The following is a 20104-nucleotide window of genomic DNA, read 5'->3' as shown; positions in this document are numbered from 1 at the left end:
GTATCTTGGAGTCCTGTTCACGAGTGAGTGGGTAAAATAGAGCACGAGATGGACAGGCATGGTTTGGTGCGGCATCAGCAGTGATGCAGGGGTTCTATTGGACTGTTGTGGTGAAGAGGAAGCTGAACCGGAAGGCAAAGCTATTGATTTACCAGTCCATCCAAGTTCCGATCCTCACCTATGGTCATGAGCTTTGGGAACCGAAAGAATGAGTTCACGGATACATGTGGCCGGAATGAGCTTGCTTCGTAGGGTGGCTGGGCTCAGCTTTAGAGATAGGTTGATGAGCTCAGACATCCGGAGGGAGCTCGGAGTAGAACTGCTGCTCCTTCGTGTCGAAAGCTGATCAGGATGACTCCTGGACGCCTCCCTTTGCAGGTTTTTTGAGAGTGGTATTGATCTTCTCACATGTTGTGTCAACAATTCTGTTAGAATGGACATACAAAATGTACTCAGGAAAATACTTGTGTTAAAGCACCCTAAGGTCCTCTGGGTGATCCGGGTCACTGTGCGGCCCTGAACCCAGTGATGAGTGAAAAATAGAGACAGCTCCGGTGTGGCTGCCCATTCATACAAAAACAAGGATGGATCAAGTCTCTGGGGTGATTCTCTGACTCACAACTGGGCCTGACTCCAGCCCTCTGTGTGTGTGAGTGTGGGATGGGAAGGGGAAATTGACAGAGAGAGAGAGACCTCTCAGGTGTTCTACTCAGTGGTCCGTGACAAACTCTTCATTTGTCCTTCATCTCAGTGGCAGACAGGGCAGCTGGGCATCCGTGGCCTGAAAGGCCCCCAATTCTCTTCGTGAAAAGCAGACCCTGAATCGCACTCATGACTGCTTTGTGAAAAGGGGTCGCTCATATTGAGCCACAGTGAATTATCACCTGACTCTGCAGTTCCCCTCTGATACAGAGCTTTATAGTGTCTTTCATCTCATTGTTTTGGTTATACGGACGCAACTTTGGGCAGCAGCAGGAAGGTATTTTCAGTGAAAAAACACTAAAAACCAGCTGTACACTACAGCTGCCCAGCACCAAAATAGCAGACAAAGTTAACAACTAGTTGGTGAACATAGAGGAGCATTTAGCAGAAAAAGAACCAGATATTTCTCTCAGGAGTTGGTGGAAACCAAAACAGAGCTAAAAGTGTTATTAGACATTTATCAGGTCCCCAGAAACAGGACAATGCTAATGTTCCTCACTTCCTCTGTGTCCTCTGGATGTGTAGTTTGCTGACAAGTTTGCCATGTCAACTTAAAAAGGCGATAATATGCGTATTGTGCTTGTTTTTGCTGCATATCACAAACGAGACTAAATGGGGCTATGCATTAGAACTTGGGACCAAGATATAAAGGACATTGTTGGGGATTTTGTTCAATTCCAAGCTTGTTGAATGCAGTTTTGAAGATAAGCTGGTGTTTTTCCAAGGGAATTTAGGGTCTCTGATTGGCCACTGTGCCGAAACGTTTGAGCCAAATTCTAGCTGGGCTGCTGTCGACTTTGTTTTTGATAAGGTGCTGGCAACGCTGGCAGCTTCATTCATATAAACTTAAAACACATTTTGAGCTGTGGTTCAAAATCCTGCAGCAGTGTGCAGCCGATGTGTAGCGTCCTTTTTGCATTGGTCCATGTTTTTAAAGTGTCCATCCATGTGCGCGCACACGCTCACAAAGACATAATCGCACGAATGCTATTCCGGCAACATACGTGTCCTCGCCGACCCTTTTTCTGATGGAATTAAATTGGTTTTGTTTACTCTGGAAATCCTTCAAGATTGTGTGAGATGTTGTGAAATGGAGCAGGAGAAAAGAGGTGAAAAGAGGTTGGGATGATGGAGAGAGAAAACGGAGGGAGCTGCAGCAGGGTTGAAGAGGTGCGAGAGGAGTGATGGACGACCGAATAAACAGGAGAGAAGAGATGAGAAAAAGGAGCAGAGCGGACGAGAAGGTGTGATGTGATGGGAGAGGGTGGGGGGGGAGATAAGGTGTAGCAACAGTGTGTCCACTGGTGTGTGAAACCGCCCTGACATCTGTTTGTGTGAGTGTGTGTGTGTATGTGTATGCAAGCGTGATCGCAAAGCATGGAGAGTCGTGGCTCGATTTCTCCGTCACACACAAACACTTCTGGTTTGGCAGAGAGGATCCTTTCAGGGTCGGAAGGTCACAAAGAGTGCATCGCTCGGCCTCCCATGACAGTTATGTTTCACACGAAGAGCACTGTGCAACCATAACAAACACACATGACACTTCCACTTCAACTACAGAATGCCTGCAAGCCAACTACTATTATCTTAGGTCAGTTTGTAACTAGGGGGGTGTAAGAAAATAAAGAAAAAATTGAATATTACGATCGGTTTTGGGATATTGTATTGATTCTCAAAAAACACTTTTTAATTTTAATTAACAGGTTACTTGCAAAGATCAACTCAGTCAATACTTTATTTCATTTGCAAAGAGATGTGCCCTCTCAGTGTATGTGCCCTCTCAAAGTAGTGCCATGATGTTGGATGTTACAGGGACTTTGAATGCAAAAGCAGATCCCACTGTTTCTGATTGCATAAAAACTGTTTTTTACTCAGATTCTATGTATGTGGTGGCGTGTTCTTTATACTATGACAGTTTTCCTAAAATTATATTAAAAAAAATCGCAATATATCGCCTTGCTTACTGTATCGCAATATATCGCAATATATTGAATCGTAACCCCTGTATCATGATACTTATCGTATCGCCAGATTGTTGCAGATACACAGCCCTATTTGTAACACAGTTTATAAATTCTTTATCATTCATCAAGCAAGAAAAACTATTGTCGTTTTTACTGAAAGCTTGAGGTACTCTCTTGCATTGTCCCACAGACTGCCTATTCTGACATTTATTGAATAATTTACAGAATTTCATACATTTCTTGAGTTGCCTGCTCCAAAAGGCTTCATATCCGTTTACATCGCTAAAAGCCAAGGATGGACACTCGAGCTGGCGCAACCTGTACCTGCGTAGCATATAAATAGACTTGAAGAATTGATTTGCAACTCATTGTCTGACGTTATTATCTTACTAAAGTCAAAGATTGCTAAGACACTGCTAAGTTCCAAAACCTTCCTTTCTCTTTGACAGTATTCCTCTGCCATCCACATGTGTGTGGCATGAATGTTTTAAAACACACAGCTCGTTCTGTTGGCCATGAAATGTCTTTCACAGGATCTACACTATGTCTATGCTGTATATGTTTAAATTATTTAGGCTCATGGATTCCGGGACTTCGAAGGCCACAGGCTCAGGGATGATTCTAGGATTTTTTTTAAGCAGAAGATTAGGTCCATCTCAGTAAAAATGGGCCCATAATAACTCAAGAAATGTGTTCATTTTTCAGTATGCGCCCTTCCTACCACCACTGGTAATGAGGACCTCACCTGCTTCATATGACTCACCTGCACCATCCATTATGAAATGTCAATGTTTTGCCACTGCTAGGGTTTACAACAATTTATCCTGTGTCATAAATAAATAATTCTGCAATTACTCTGTATCATCATGTTGCCGTGGGAACATTGAAACTTGAGTTGTTATGCACAGACCGACCTAAGAATATCCCAGAGGTGAAAATGTAACGCACTAAATCCCAAAGATAAGTCAGGAGTTATTTAACAATTTAAAAATATTGATATAAATGGAAATTCTAGTAGTCTTTAGGACACCACAGACAGTTTTTTCTTATACTCCAAGAGCTAAATTGCTGCTTTTTTTTTTTTTGCTTGGAAGCTGTTAACACAACACTGACATATAAGTTGATATTGCGAATTTGCATATTTATTTACACACCTAGCAGACGAAGAGCAACATTATCATCCCATTGATGATGGCTGTGAGAGTAAACCAAATCATTTAAATTTCAGGCCTTAAAACTGAAACAACAAGCTAAAAGATGCTTAAACACTCTGAAGGGCTGAGAGGAACTGCAGAGTCAGGTGATAATTCTACTTTGTCACTATGATTGACCCCTTTCACATCTTCATTGGATCCATTCTTTAATTATTTATGAATAAATAAATAACTATAAATCAGTTTGAATGTTATCAGCCCATTGAATCAGCCGTTATCAGTGGTTATCAGCCTCATAGATATGGTTTAGAAAGGGCCTGCTACACCTACTGGTAGCTGTTGTCATCTGTTCACATGGCTGATCACTGATAAGAATACAAGAAGACGACGCCGACCTCCAGTGGCCAAAGTAATTATGATGGGAGCAAAGGAGGATTTCAGGAGGCATAGTGTAAAGAGCAGCAAAGCTTGTTTAGGGGGGCGGTCGGGGGTGATGGATGGGACAAACAAACACAGAACGTTCACCCAGGAGACCTGTCTGAAACCAAAAGTCAGCACTGAATTATTTGACCATACTTTTGTGATGTAACTTACGTACATTAACGCCACTTATCCTATGTCAGTAAAATAACAAACATACGCCAATTATTTTAACCCAAACCACAATCTTTTCCTAAACCTAACCAAGTAGTTACGTATGTAGCCTGAACCTAAAGTTGTTTCGTTTCAATTCACAATGTTAATCTTCACTTTCACAACGTGGTAGGTGCAGAATGGCCCGTCTGAAGCATTAGAATGGTAACCACTGATAACACCCATTCAATCGGATGATAACATTCGATTGCTGAGAGGCGCTCACAAAGACTAACATATGTGTTTAGTCTCATATTTGGTGTTTGACTTTTTAGGAGGATTCTTCTGGAATTTTGTTAAAAAAATATTGCAAATGACCGCTAGATACTTGATTAAAATACATTCTTAAAAAAAACAGAAATTAAATGAAATGGAGGAAACCGTCACACAAAAATAAGATCTGAAAGCCTCAGAGTGAGAGTAGATGAAAGATGTTGTTTTTTTTCAGCATGGAGGTCTCACAAGTCCCTCTAATGTTTAACAACTGGCTGCCATCTCTTACTAATTCCACCCATCCTCTTTCTATGCCGCAATACAGATGAGAAGGTCTAATTTCCTCCAACATAAAGGTCCAAAAAGATTGGATTTCTAATGAGCTTCTTTCAGTCGGGATCATGTTGTTACAAATTAATTTTGGTCTTAACCTCAAATCTTTCCCGTTCATTTTAGATTTTTATACATATTAATATGCTGCAGTTATTGCTTTGGTCAGCATACAGTATAGACATGCACACTCACATCTCAAATCATTTAAGTGTATTGTGTAAGCAGACAGTATGTTTACTGTTATTGTGGAGCTGACCCTGGCGGCACTACGCACTATGATGCACAACCTACTGTGACAGGAGAGAAACGAGAAAATAACAAAAGATGAGAACGCAATCACAATGTGAGACAAACATGCCACACTTCTCTCAGCAGACAATGATTCACTGTTTTTTTTATTTTTTTTTATATATATATATATTTTTACTCAAACGACTGGAGGCAATAATGTGGCTTCCTGGTCACAATGCAATATATCCAAACATCAACGTGGGTTTGACCATGAAGAGCTATATTCTCATTGAACTGCAAAATGGGACCGCAATATTTGAATACACAAGCAATGTTTAGGTAAATATTATACGAACAGTTGTATGAGGACATGTTGATTTTTTTACAAGCAGTACATTTGAACACAATTATAGCTGAAGTACGCCAGTATTTTTATAAAACGGTCGCTATATCATGAAAGTTGTACATGAAACAGGTAACCTGAAAAAAATCATGTGCCTCTGTGTCCTCCGGTGCTCCTAACGGCATCTGAAAGATTTCACAGACCGGAGGAAAACAAGCAGTAAGAGCTGATCTGAGGTCCGCTGTCCAGCTGCCGTCTATGAGAGCCGGCTGTCAATCACTCGCGAACTCCGACCAAATGGTCAAACTAGGCAGTGCTGATCAAATATGACGCCGCCGCCATTGTGAAATCTGGTGAAGGAACGCCAAGTTCTGGTCACATGACTGGAGAACAGCCAATAGGAACGCTCTCTCAATGAAATGACCTGTGATTGGTCAAAGTCTCCCGTCACGGGCTAGATTTTCTAAAGCCTGAAAACAGAGCCATGAGGAGGTGCAGAGGTCTAGTTATCTCTCAGAACACTTGAATTACAATATGCTGAAAGGTTATTATGGAATTGTTGCCCAACGATGCCAAAAATATACTGCCTACTGTAGCTTTAAGACTGCTTTGTCGAGGCACAGTATGAACTGAAGGACCCTCGCCTCGTCTCAAATTCAGCCGTGAAGACAGAAAGACGCATGACAACAAAAGGGAAATAACTATACACAGTATTTCACTCCAAACTATAGAAAACCTCCACCAAAAGTCAGTGTAATCTCACACAGTCAATAGGCTGCCTGTCATACGAGTTTGACATTCAATGCACAGGAGGACAGGAGGGGAAAGGAAATGTTCTCCGACTTACAAGTCCCCAAAAGTTGCTGTCCTTTGCCCCTTGGCTTGAGTTCTGTGTCTCTTTGCAGTTCACTATTTCCATGTCCTCTCCATTTGGTTTGGAAAATGCCTCCTGCAACGAGACAGATACAGTGTTAGTGTCAACGGGAAGAAAGGGGTTTGTGATGAAATTGACAATGCCCTCCAGGTCTATAAGAAATCCCAATAGTTATTTGTGCTACAACGCTTTGCCAACCAACAGACTTGCAGACAGGAGCAAGCCATTGTTAGCCGCGTCACAAAGACCAAAAGTTAAATAAAAAAAAAAAATGTTATCATTATTTTCCCCCTAAAACTTTGCTATCTACTTTGAGTTTCACAAAGATCGACGGGTTGAGTCCTGCTCTGTATCGAAGTAGAGTGTTATGCAGCCAATAATATTTCAGCACCATCCTGGGTTCATCCCGGGTTCACTCTGCCCAGGGCACTGGTTTCATATAGCCATTTACATTACATGAGCATCTTGTTAGTCTCTCCGTTGAAAAGCAACAGTCTGTCTGGCTGGCTGGCTGACCTCTCCCTGGCCTCTGATCTTTACCCGTTGGCCGTCGCTCAGCACAGCGGTTGCAAAGAGAGATGAAACCAGCCTGCGAGTATTCACAGTGAGTTTGGCTGATAGACACATGGATCTACTATTTTGTCTGCACGAGAACCAGTTATGTCTGCCAGGGTTGCATTTTATAGAGAACAAGTGTACGCTTCAAGCGTAAGATTTGAAAGTTTCTGACTTTTCTCAGTATAATGTTAAAACAAAGAGGAAAAGTTTCCAAAAAAGGAGAAAACTGAGGAAGAGCAAATGAGGAGGATACAGAAAGACAACATAAGTGTCGTATACACAAAGAAGAATTAGCAGTAATAGCATCAAAATATGATGAAGCAAAATGAAAATGTACAGTTCACACATACAAAATGAAGGGAAAAGTTTGACATTTTTGTACATGACCACATGGGCGTTTTCGGCTGCACTTGATCGGACGAACAATTTCACTTGTGGTTCTGCTGTTCCCAGTTTTCATACCGAAACCAACATGGCGGCTCACTTGGAAACTTTTTTCTTGTATATCACAAAAATATTTCACCAAAAATGTGTTTCTGAAAACATGTTAGGTGAAAAATAAGCCATGCAGTTGCTCAGTCTGTCTTCATTTTAGATCGACAATGGTTACTTTAAAAGTTTTTCTGGCGGCGAGTCGCACAGGCTGCCCCTGATTTGCATAAAGTAGCCTCGACCTCAACTTTATGCAAATGAGGAGCATCCAACGTCATGGTTTGTCACTTGAAATGCAACGCTACGCTACCAGAATGCATTGCACTGCTGCTTGAGACGATGAATGGGAAGATTGGAAAGGACGGATCCTGTGGAAACGTACCATTAGATGAGAAGATTGATACAGAAAATTATGCCTAACGGTTATGGTTATGGTGATGGTAACTGGCCTCGTGCTCATAAGGGTAAAGTCATTTATGTACTCTGTTACTTTGTGTGTGCTCGCGCATGGTGCGTGAGCGTTAGTGTATCAATGTGTGTGTGTGTGTGTGTTTGACTAAATGCCACAGTTGAGATGTTAACAGCTGCGGGCTACCGCACAGCGAGCATAGTAGTAGTAGTAACAGTAAATATTCACATCATAATCATCTTAATGAGCAGTGGCACCAGAGCAATTTGGAAGTGCTGTAAGGTCTCTTCCTCCTCCTGTCTGATTATCCAACTCTTTTTCATACAGTTTTTTTTTTTTTGTGCGTGTCCCCCATTCCCTGTCCTTGCCAAATCCCAAAGCTGTCATATCTATTCTCTTAAGAGCATCAAAGTGGTCGCACAGGCCTTTCAATTTGTGGAAATGATGTGCGAGTACCCGCGGACAGACAGACACATGCACACACACACCTATCTAGCCTGACGATCATAGAGTAAATATGACAGGAAATGAAGCATGTTGTGTTATTTCAAGGTCAAAGCGACCACATTATCATAATCTTGAGCCCCTGTGAGTTTTGTCTGTGTGTCCTTGCATGTGTTTACATACTCAGTACAGATTAGGGCTGGATTTCTTTCATTTCCAAATCGGGATCATGTGCCCAAGATCCCAAATTTAGAGGAACATTTTCAGATTTATCATAGAGATTTATTTGACTGGTAATCTTGCAAAAACATCTTGGCGTTTCTACTGTATAACAATTTTTGCATTCGTTCGACGCTTCTCGGCCACCGTACCTTTCCGCTCTACACCAAAATTAACATTCAATATCCTCTTTAAGTGCTTCACTTCCCCCACCGGAGCAATACAGGACACTTCCATGAAGCTACAAACCGTGGAATCACATCACTAGAAGAACAGAGTAATTCTTGAGCTTCACAGCCTTGAGTCACTAATAGTTCCGAACACTTAAAATTGCAGAGATTTTCCAGGAAAATGAACCCGGCACCCTTCAGAAATGTCCCCATTATGGCTCCGGTAGTGTACTCAGTAACCCCACAATCTCTCAATTAAAAACCCTCTTACTGTCCAAGTCTCTCTCGGTTGTAAATGGAACCGCTCCAAAAAAACAGTCTAATATCATTTCCCTCCTAAGCAGAGTACAAACAAAATACAGCAAACCCCCAGACAGAATTGATGGTAATTAAATGAGAAATACTGTATGTGTGTCTCACTGATGTGAAGCCATAAATAGTCCAGTGAAAGAGTTAAAGGGATCTCTTCCTGAATTCAGCCAGACGGATGATCAAATTTAACTGGCTTGATTGAGAAAAGTCATGTCTGTTTAGTGTCTCCTATAAGCACAGACATATGCTCCCTCATCTGCAATTGGCAGGGGTTACTATCCTGTGTGTGTGTGTGCATTTGCATATGAGTGTGTGTCAATATATGTAGTCAGGGGGGGTATCTTTGCTCATGTGCACTGAACAGTACTTGCAAATATCGCATTTGTAATCACACATTTGTGCATATTTGAGTGTGATCTTGGCTATTTGAGAGTTTGTGCGTGCGTATATGAGACACGGATAGAAAGAAAAGAGTGTGTTTCTGTGTGTGTGTGCGTATGTGTGTGTGTGCCTGAGTTCTGCCAGCACCATTTGGCATTTCTCAAACAGCTGTCAGCTTCAGCCAAAGTGTTTCAGCTGACTGATCCTTAAACTGGGCCAATAAGTTCCCACACAAAACCCCACATTCCCCGCGCATGGACACTTTGGGTATATTGCTGCATCTATCTCAACACATCACTCTCCATCCTGCCATCCATTACTCTCTCTAACCATCCACTCTTTCCCCACTCTATTCCATACACTTTTTCTACCTTTCTTTCGGCTCCCACTTTGTATTTTTTGCTCTTAGGCTGCAACGGTTATATGAAATATTTCCTTCGAAACTGATGCTGTAGGCCTATAAACTTCAATTTATAATCCTTAAAGGTGCTCTATACGATATCCAGAGCATTAATATAGCAGCAAACAACTATTTGCTGTGTAAAGATATAGAGGAGTAACGTCTACCTGAGCAGAGAGTGAAGTCTCCCTCTGTGTCTGTTGTAATCGGAGATTCTCTGTGCTTTCGTGCATGTGAGCTTGCCCCACTGGCTAGCTCATATGGCGGTTACAGCTGATAACACCGTCTCCATTGACGGCGTCGTCACGGAAGCGTAGCAACCCACCTTCCGGTTCCCCCCCCAGGTTAACACTGTTAACTCTGTCAGCAGTGTAGCCTCTGTTTTCTCAGTTAGCGCTGTTAGATGAGCCGTGTGGAGGCAATAGAAATACTCCCAATCTCGCATTTAGACTTTCATGACATCAAATCCAGTTTTTGATACTATTTATGTGCAGCATCTTCAGCGATAGAAATCCAATGTATCCTATTACCTTTGCAGTTTTACATTGTTAGTGGTGGAGTCCGCCATTCCTGCACTGGGTTCAAATTGCCTTCACACACACACACAAGGGATTCACAGGAAACTAAGCATGCATATAATACAGAGTTACTGTTTTTCATTGTTTAGCAGCTAAAGAACCAGATATTTCCCTTAATAATTGGTAGGGACATAAACTGTGCAACTGTTTGCTAACAAGTTCACCTTATCTTAAAAGTAGGGCTGTCAACGCGATAATAACGCATTAACGCTAATTTGTTTTAACGCCACTAATTTCTTTAACTCATTAACGCAACTTGTGATTTTTAAGGTTTTAGCGGGCTCAGTTTTAATTTAAGGAATCCATCGGCACCAACTACATGTCACACTAGCTTGTCGCTAAGGAGGTTAAATAACACTCCAAACTTACGCTAAATTCGGCGAGGAAAAACTGGCACGGACATTTTCAAAGGGGTCCCTTGACCTCTGACCTCAAGATATATGAATGAAAATGGGTTCTATGGGTACCCACAAGTCTCCCCTTTACAGACATGCCCACTTTATGATAATCACAGGCAGTTTGGGGCAAATCATAGTCAAGTCAGCACACTGACATATTTCCAATAATAAATATATACATATGTTTGCATACAGCAAGCATATTTATCCATTCCCATGTTGATAAGACTATTAAATATTAGACAAATCTCCATTTAAGGTACATTTCAAACAGATGAAAAATATGCGATTCATTTGCAATTAATGGCGATGGACAATCAGGCGCTTAATAGATATTTTAATCGATTGACAGCCTCAAAAGGTGATGATGTGTCAATGTTGTGTAAGCAGCCCCCCAAAAAAAATTATTTATTCCAACTTTAATGTGGAGCCAAAAAAAAAATGAAGGATTGTGTTTAAAATTCATATTTTATGAACCAATTTGTCTCGTCTGTGATGTGTTTTTTCCATGTCCAGTATGTGTAACTGTATGAATGAAACCAGTGTCAGAGTCTACACATACAGTACATATGATCGCGCATTTGAGAGTGTGCATTTGTGTGTGCGTGTGTGTGTGTGTGTGTGTGTCGGTGCCGGAGGCGAGAAGCATGACGGAGCTGAACCATACAGCATCTCCTCCGGTCCCACCCCCTGCCCTCCAACTACCCCCCAAGGACGGCCAGCCCATTACAGTAATTAACTAGAGAGGGAAGAGAGAGGGGGTTGATGGGATGGAAAGAAAGAAAGAAAGAAAGAAGGAAAGAGGGCTGGGATAGAGAAGGAGGTATGAGAGATAGAGAAAGTGGTTATGAGTGAGAGAGGAAAGAGAGATGGAGGTAAGGTTTTGGGAGGGAGGGAGGGAGGAAGAGGAGGGGGGGGGCTTTTTTCTGCAGAGGCAGCAAGTGGGTGGGGGCCGTTGCCTTCCTGCCTGCTGTTAATCCCTGAGTGACTTTCACTGCGTACAGTAAGCAGTGCAGCGCAGGCCAGAGCCCCCGCAAATTAATCTAGCAAAGAGCCTGGGATGTGGCCGCGCTGAACCCCCCGCTTTACAACTCCCCCCCCTCCATCCCTCTGCTAAAAGACTTGGGAGGAAAAGGAAGGAAGAGAGAAAGAGTGGGGAGAAAGAGAGAGAGAGAGGGAGATAAGCTGCTGCTGTATTGTCCAGTGAGCTTGAGAAAAAACGTGGAGGATATAGAAGGCAAAAGGGACAAATGAGGCGGAGGAGGGAATGACAGGAGGTGGTGAGTAAGGAAGGAAGGAGGGGGGAGAGAGAGAGAGAGATAAGGAAGACTATTTAAAGCGCAGCAAAGGATGACCGTGTGCCCTCGCTCCAGTGACATCACTCAGGGACACGGTGATGTCACCAACTGTGCTTTTTCTGCCTCTGCAATCATGATGTCATTTTCCTCCAGCTTTAGCCTTTAACAGCATAACAAAAAGGTCCCGTGTGACTCATTTCTTGCGATTTTTGCTCGATAATCTTTTCCATATAAACGTTGTTGAAGTTCATATTATAATTCTTAAAAGGAATAGTTCACCATTATTTACAGTATTGTCTTTCTAAGAGTGAGATACTGTAGATGTCAGTTCAGTGTTCTGTTATTTCTTCTTTTGGCTATACGCCAAATATATGTACATTTATATATCAAAATTAATTTCTTCTATGCCTGTAAAACATAAAAAATATTGTTGATGACTCATCTTGAACTTGGTGTCCTCCAAATACATTTATCCAATAAAATGTGATTTGGGGCAACTAGCTAAACCATCCATCATGTAATACAGCTCTTGGCCATTCGTTTGTGGGTAGTTGTAAATAGCAGAGCAATATCATGGGTCAAAAATGTCTGCAAATACATCACATTTACGAAATATATGACGCTCCAAATTTCTGTTTCACAGTGACTTTAAACCTGCATTGATAGCATTTTTGACCACTAGGGGGCAGCACAACAGGCTGTAACATTGGCAGTTAGTAAACAGTTGCCTATTTAGGAGACACATCCAGCAACACATTAGCATTAATCCACAGTCATGTTTGTGTCCACCTGCAACCTATTCTCATCCAACGGTCCATATGATATCTTACAAAAAGTTATTCCTCATTTTGTGTGTGTTTTCCTACTAAAGTCCAGCGTCAATTTTCTGCTCCAGTTTAGGCAACTAAACTACTTAGTTAGGAAAAAGTGGTTAAGTTACGCCACACCGGAAGTGGTGCAACTTACGTACTGAAGTTATGTGACAAAAACGACTTAGTTAGGTTTAGGAAAAGATTGCGGTTTGGGTTAAAAAAAACAACACAGGAACTTGTCGTAACTTACGGAAGTTACGTGACAAATCGGTGACTTCTGGTTTCAAACGGGACAAAAACACCAGTCTCCTGGGCAAAAGTTTGGTTGGTTTTTTTTACGCTCTTTATACTTCCTGGCTCACAATTCAGCAACAAAATACATACAAACTGATTTCGTGGGATATATACGAATTTCATGATATTTGCTTTTCGTAGGTATAGCAATGAATGGTGTATGAGAACAGCCTGCTACCTGATGAATGTTAGTCCAGTATTCACTCCCTGTTTTAGCTTTATTTTGGTCTCCACCAACTCCCGAGGGAAATATGTGGCTCTTTAGCAGCTAAATGCTCCACTATGTTCACCAGCTAGTTGCTAACTTTGTTTGGGTGCTGGGAAGGTAGCATTCAGAGGGTTCATCAGAGCTTTTTTCATTGAAAACATCAGTTGCCAGCTGCAAACAATGTGAATTTGAGTGTTGAGACTGAACCAAAGCAGTAAAAGTTGTGGGCCTTAAAACCAAAACAAGGAGCTGAAAGACGCTGAAACGCTCCTTAAAGCTGAGGGGAACCACAGACTTGTGGATAATTCTCTAGACGGACGGACAGAAGGGCGGACAGATATAGAATGAATCTTGCGTGGATGAATTTCACGTTGCATTTCATTCGAAATTTGAATATACAATTTCTGTTGTTGTACAATGTTGCCATATGGCAATATGGCAATAAAAAAGTACCCTCTCTCCAAAAAAAAAAAAAAGAATAGGCAGCAAGTTTAGTCTAGTCTAAGCTTCTGTCGTTAACATGATGCATGCGCTCCAAATTTAAGTGGACAATTTTAATCAGTTGCAATGCCAACGAGGACCAGCTGTTGTGGGAAAATCTGGATTCTTATAGAAATAACCATTTGATTATTATTTTGTTAACTGGGGTGCATCTCATTTACATCGTGTACTTGAATCACAATGAGTCTGAATCTGGCTCATGACCTTCATCACATCCCATCCTCTCGCACATCTGTTTTTTCACTGTAGAACAGAGCACAAAAATCTACAAAAAAAAGAGACTGTGTCGCATACTGGCCTCGATGAGACTAAAAGCTTTGTACGGTGTGATGGCCGCTGCCACAAGGTTGCATCTTTAGAGGAATGAGGCCGTGGCTGCAGAGCTTTGTGGCTGCATCAGCTCACTAGAGAGAGTGGGTGGTGCTGGCTAAGATGGAGTTCAGTTTAATCCTCATCCTCTATACTCTTCTGCTGCTGTTGCTGCCTCCAGGGTGTCCAGGCAGAACCAGCCCGATTTTTTTTTCCTCCCCTCACCAATTTGTTTACCTGCAGCTCCCATTTTTAGTGCTGCTTCGCCAGCAAAGAACAGCCACGACTAATTGATTGGAACTCCACTGTGCAGAGATGTGGGATAGCAACACACAAATTCACAAAATCCTTTCATTCATTTTTATCCTCGCACTCTTTTTTTCCACATGTCTTCTCCCACGGTAATTCCCTTCCTGTTCTGTCACAAATCCATCTTTGTCCAATTCACTTCCATTACCAACCACAATTTTTTGTAGCCCTCCAATCTCCACCATCAGCTCATATATCTTTATCAGTGGCAGCTGCTAGTCTTCCTCAGGGGGAGCGCAATAACCAAGCACCATATTGTTACGGCCGACCGAGGAACGATGATGAACGATGATAATACTAAACAATCTCCCCAATATCCTCTTTCATTTAGTGAGCCGCTCCCGAGGCCAACAGGCGCTTATTGAGCTCCGTACTACAGCGTTTAGCTTCGGGGGCCCCGGCACGCCTCGCCTACAGCGGGCTTGATTGACCCGATACCTCACGAGGATGCCAGGCGGTTTCTCTCATTTGCGACTGCTGCTCGTTTGAGCTCGTGCTGATTGCCGGGGTCGAGAGCGGCGGGGTGATCGAGGGGTCGCTGTTTGTTTTATCAGACTGCCAGAGCGAATGCGGGGAGTGCTATGAGCCGGACAAAATCAGTTGAAAAATCACATCGAGCAATCATGCGCCCCACATCTCGGCTTCAAACCCAGCAAACACACAGCTCACAGCTGCCTATGTAGGCTCATGTTCTCAGCCAGTGACTCTGCCTCAGTCTGGAAAGGGCTGAGGCAGATCACAAACTATAAGCCCAAACCGTCCCACTCCACGAATGACCTCCGACTGGCAAATGAGCTGAATGAGTTTTACTGCAGATTTGACAGACGTAGTGACGGTCCTGACTACATCTCCTCTCCCCCCCGCCATCAGCCATCAGCAATCAACACAAGCACCCCCCAGCTTTCTCCACAAGCACCCAGCCTGTGCACACCCCTCCCCCCCTTCACACCTCTGTCCATCCAAGAGGAGGAAGTCAACAGGCTCTTCAAAGGACAAAACCCCCGCAAAGCAGCCGGCCCAGACTCTGTCTCACCTGCAACCCTGAAACACTGTGCAGACCAGTTGTCTCCAGTGTTTACAGGGATTTTCAACACCTCCCTAGAAAACTGCAGGGTGCCGTCCTGCTTCAAAGCCTCCACCATCATCCCGGTCCCCAAGAAGCCAAGGATCACAGGTCTTCAGGACTACAGACCCGTCGCTCTGACCTCTGTGATAATGAAGACCTTTGAACGACTTGTGCTCCAACACCTAAAGTCAATCACCAACCCCCTGCTGGACCCACTGCAGTTCGCCTACAGACCTAACAGATCTGTAGACGACGCAGTAAATTTAGCCCTTCATTACATTCTCCAGCACCTGGACTCCCCTGGCTCCTATGCCAGGATCCTGTTTGTGGACTTCAGTTCCGCATTCAACACCATCAGCCCAGCTCTGTTACAGGACAAGCTTTCCCTGCTGAGCGTGCCTGACTCCACCTGCAGGTGGATCACAGACTTTCTAACTGACAGGAGTCAGCACGTAAGGCTGGGGAAGAAAGTCTCCGACACCCAGACCATCAGCACCGGTGCCCCCCAAGGCTGCGTTCTCTCCCCACTGCTCTTCTCCCTGTACACCAACGGCTGCACCTCCAGACACCAATCTGTCAAGCTCCTTAAGTTTGCAGACGACACCACCCTCATCGGCCTCATCTCCGAGGGTGACGAGTCTGCCTACAGATGGGAGGTTGACCATCTGGCATCCTGGTGCAGCCAGAACCACATGGAGCTGAACGCCCTGAAGACAGTGGAGATGGCAGTGGACTTCAGGAGGAACTCAGCCCCGCTCCCCCCCCTCATCCTGCGCGGCTCCCCAGTCAACACGGTGGAGTCGTTCCGTTTCCTGGGCACGACCATCGCCCAGGACCTCAAGTGGGAGCTAAACATCAGCTCCCTCACCAGTAAGGCCCAGCAGAGGATGTACTTCCTGAGGCAGTTGAAGAAATTCAACCTGCCACAGACCATGATGGTGCACTTTTACTCGGCCATCATCGAGTCCATCCTCACCTCCTCCATCACCGTCTGGTTCGCCGCTGCCACCGCCAGGGACAAGGCCAGGCTGCAGCGGGTCATCCGTGCTGCAGAGAAGGCGATCGGCTGCAACCTTCCCTCCCTCCAGGAGCTGTACACCTCCAGGACCTTAAGGAGGGTAGGGAAGATTGTGGCCGACCCCTCCCATCCTGGACACCATCTTTTTCAGACTCTGCCATCTGGCAGGAGGTTAAGGTCCATCAGGACCAAAACCTCACGTCACAAAAACAGTTTCTTCCCCATGGCAGTGGGGCTCTCCAACAGCCCATCCGCCCCCCTGTGACTGTCTCTCCCTCACACACACACTACTGCCCCCCCACACCCCTGCCGACACTGACTCTCCCCCCTCTCTCAATATTTGCACTATCTTTATATCATGTTTATAGCTTATTGTAATTTGTAAATTGTACATTTTTATTATTTTATTCTAACGTTTTTATCTATTCTTTTGTTTTTATCTATTCTTTTGTTATTATACAGTTTGTCTCGCACCAAAAATGCCAAAGAAAATTCCTAGTGTATACCTCTTACACCTGGCAATAAACACCATTCTGATTCTGATTCTGATTCTGATTAAACTGTGCACATGTGAGAGATGACCCAGAGCGAGAAGTGAAAGAAAATAGGCCCAGGATCACTATCACACTCACTGTTTCCTCTCCTGCTACCTCTTTTTTTGCCTTTCCCATTTTATATCCTAATCATATAATTAACAAATAAATAAGGCAGATGCTATTAGCACCGAGGTGTTAGTAGCCAACAAGACTATTTGCACCCGGGTCGGAATAGCCAATGTGGCTATTTACAGCTACCTAAACCTAACCAAGTAGTTTTGTTGCCTAAACCTGAATTGAACTGCGACTGAAAACTCAAAGTAATCATTTAAAAAATTGAAAATAACGAGTCAACTAAGTAAAAAATAGGCTTCTCACAGGATACTCATAATAAACAATAACAATAAATAAACAGTGTTCGTAACAAGCTATAGGAGCAAAAGTTGCAAAAATTGCCTGGATACAAGATAAACAGGTAGCTATGCAAAACTTAAAGTTACTTTGATAATCGTGTTCATTTAAAGAATCTAAAAATAAGACAATATAATTTGATGAACAAGATGTTGGAGCAAGAAAGCTATTGTAAAAATGTTTAAAACATTTCTTCCTGTCCCTTAGTGTGCAAAATAATGATTTAGTTCCTAAAGTCAAAGACGTTAAACAATGAACTTTACATCTTCAAACAAGGTGAGTAAACTCCAACTCAACTTCAAAGATATGTTCTGACACATAGTGCTAAATGATGAGGTGACATAATAAAAAAGAAAAGTGCAAGGCCACGATCATCGTTGTAAAACGCAAACAGGAAATACTTGACTTTTGTGTCACTCAAGCATGGCGTTCCATTTTTGCACATATAGGCAACTACTATTTTATGCAGATGATGTTGTTGACTTGATTTGACTTTTTGATTTGTTTTAATTTGTCTTAATTATTCTTTGGGACTTGGAATAAAAAAGGCTGTCAGATGTCTCCACTGTTGCATAAAGTTACAGTTTGAATAGTTAGAATTCATGCATTCATTAAACAGACAAACAAAAAAATAAACAAGGACAAAAGGGAATTATTTACATATTGGCCAAAATGAATATGTAATGTTTGTGTATTCTTCAACTGTTGTGTCAAAACAGGTCAAAATAGAATAACTTTTAAAGCTGAATAGACTTTTTTTTTCTTTTCAACACCTGACAGTTGAAAATAGTAGTAATTCAAGTGCAAATGGTATGCTGTGGAAGCTATAATTTCAAATCTTCCTCTCTTAAATGTGATTTTTCTGACTACAACTACTGCTAGTTGATTGCCAAAGTGCTCAAGTTTACAGGAAAACCAATTTGCCATACCAAGTCTCTTAAAGCAAAAATTCAACATTTTGGGAAACACGGCAAGAGTTAGCTGAGAAGATCGATACGATATTGATCTTCTCATCTAACTTTCGTCAACAAAGTGAATAAAATTCCCAAAATGTTGGGCTTTAGGTTTTCAAGAAACTCTATTTTGTTTTTGGTTTAACTCAGCAAATCACACCTATAACTTATATTGTGTAGGGAATTATATGTTCACACAACCCGATCTCACGGAAAGGTGTATAAATAGCACGACATTACGAGGACAATCCGCGTGTCACGAGGATGAATTTCAGCCTTTTCACGCCAGGGAACAAAACTACAGTAACATCCGCAGTTAAAAACACTTAGTTAGGTTTAGGAAAAAACGTCATGGGTGGGCTTAAAATAAATACGTAAACCAAGTCACATTAGCATGCATATGTTGTTGTATCACATATCCCGTAGTCAACGTCTTTAGTGTTTTTGACCTCACTGAGTTGAACTTCTGTGGTGCGCCAGCTGTTGCAAAAAGAAGTAGAAGTCTCTGGATCACCTTCAACACTCTTGAAAGGTAATTGCAAAAAGACCAAGACACACGTCCATTTTTAACACCTGTTGATGGCTTTGGACAACAGAGCGGTATTACACAATAGGTGTCAACAGTTCCACCTGAGCTCCCCCAGCAAGCACTCAAGACTAATTACACCTGAAAATTGTCTCCACAGACGCAATTAGCCACCACTGGTTGTCGAGCTTGCTGGACTGTAGCCAATCAAAACCCCCCCGAACTGTTATTATGAAAGACAAATTGAACAAAAATCATGGCCACAATATAGACAAAATATCCTTTTAAAGAAGATCGTGTTTTTCGGTACCATTCAGGGCTGGATATGTGGGCCCTGGATGGTTTTTATGTGCTTTAATTGGCTCCTCTGGCTTTCACCTTCACAGGTCATGGAGTGCGAGCAGACACAGAGTACAGCGGTGTGGATGGCTGAGGCCAAAAGGTGACGTGGTACTCCCTGTGCTCTGTGCCTGTTCATATCTGCGGATATGAATGTGAGTGTTTCTGTGCATGCACGTGTGATTTTCTTTCATTTAACTCCACTTTTTGCTTCTATGCTGAAAGTGTGTATTAGAGGAAACAAAACAAATGGAAGCGAAGAAGGAAAGGGGAAAAAAAAAAAGCTCCGTAATTTGCTGGCTGCTTTACTAATTGAGCTACCACAGCACTTCACAAGAGAGCCGGTCGGCTCGGAGATTGGATGGATTGATACGGATGCACACTCGCGCAGAAAAGAGAAGCAGAGCTATACGCACACACACGGAGAGGAAATGCCTCAGACGAGCTTTCATCTGTTGTTTTTCTTCGACAAATTCGATTAAGTCGTGCGCAGGCAAAACAGAAGAGATGGTTGGTCGGCTCTTAAAGCTCCAAGAAAGCCAGCGCCGCCTCACCGAGTGCTGCTTTATTAGTCCACAAGGATGCATCTCATTGAGATTTTATTCGCTCTCAGGGTTGGGGAGACGTTTATTTCATATGTCTGACAGGTTTTTCTATGCAATTCAAACCATTTTACACACAACATCAAAGACCTTAAGGCGAAGAATGACTTCAAAAAAAAGGTTACAACATGCACTCACTCTCATAGCGCTCCTATCTTCTGCTTCTACTGTGGC

At 42.8% G+C, this 20104-nt stretch overlaps 1 long non-coding RNA gene across 1 annotated transcript in view; it reads right to left on the bottom strand.

The window, feature by feature from the left end:
- LOC141760981 (uncharacterized) overlaps positions 1–20104 on the bottom strand; it is a 129741-nt gene that overhangs the window by 6400 nt on the left and 103237 nt on the right. Inside the window, exon 2 of the long non-coding RNA XR_012592496.1 lies at positions 6421–6522. This is a non-coding gene — a long non-coding RNA (uncharacterized LOC141760981). The remainder of the gene's footprint in view (positions 1–6420; positions 6523–20104) is intronic.

Source organism: Sebastes fasciatus, chromosome 22 (assembly GCF_043250625.1).
Source record: "Sebastes fasciatus isolate fSebFas1 chromosome 22, fSebFas1.pri, whole genome shotgun sequence".
Lineage (NCBI taxonomy): Eukaryota > Metazoa > Chordata > Actinopteri > Perciformes > Sebastidae > Sebastes > Sebastes fasciatus.
The sequence above is the reverse complement of the archived record's forward strand: the minus strand, read 5'-3'. Positions and strand labels throughout refer to the sequence as shown.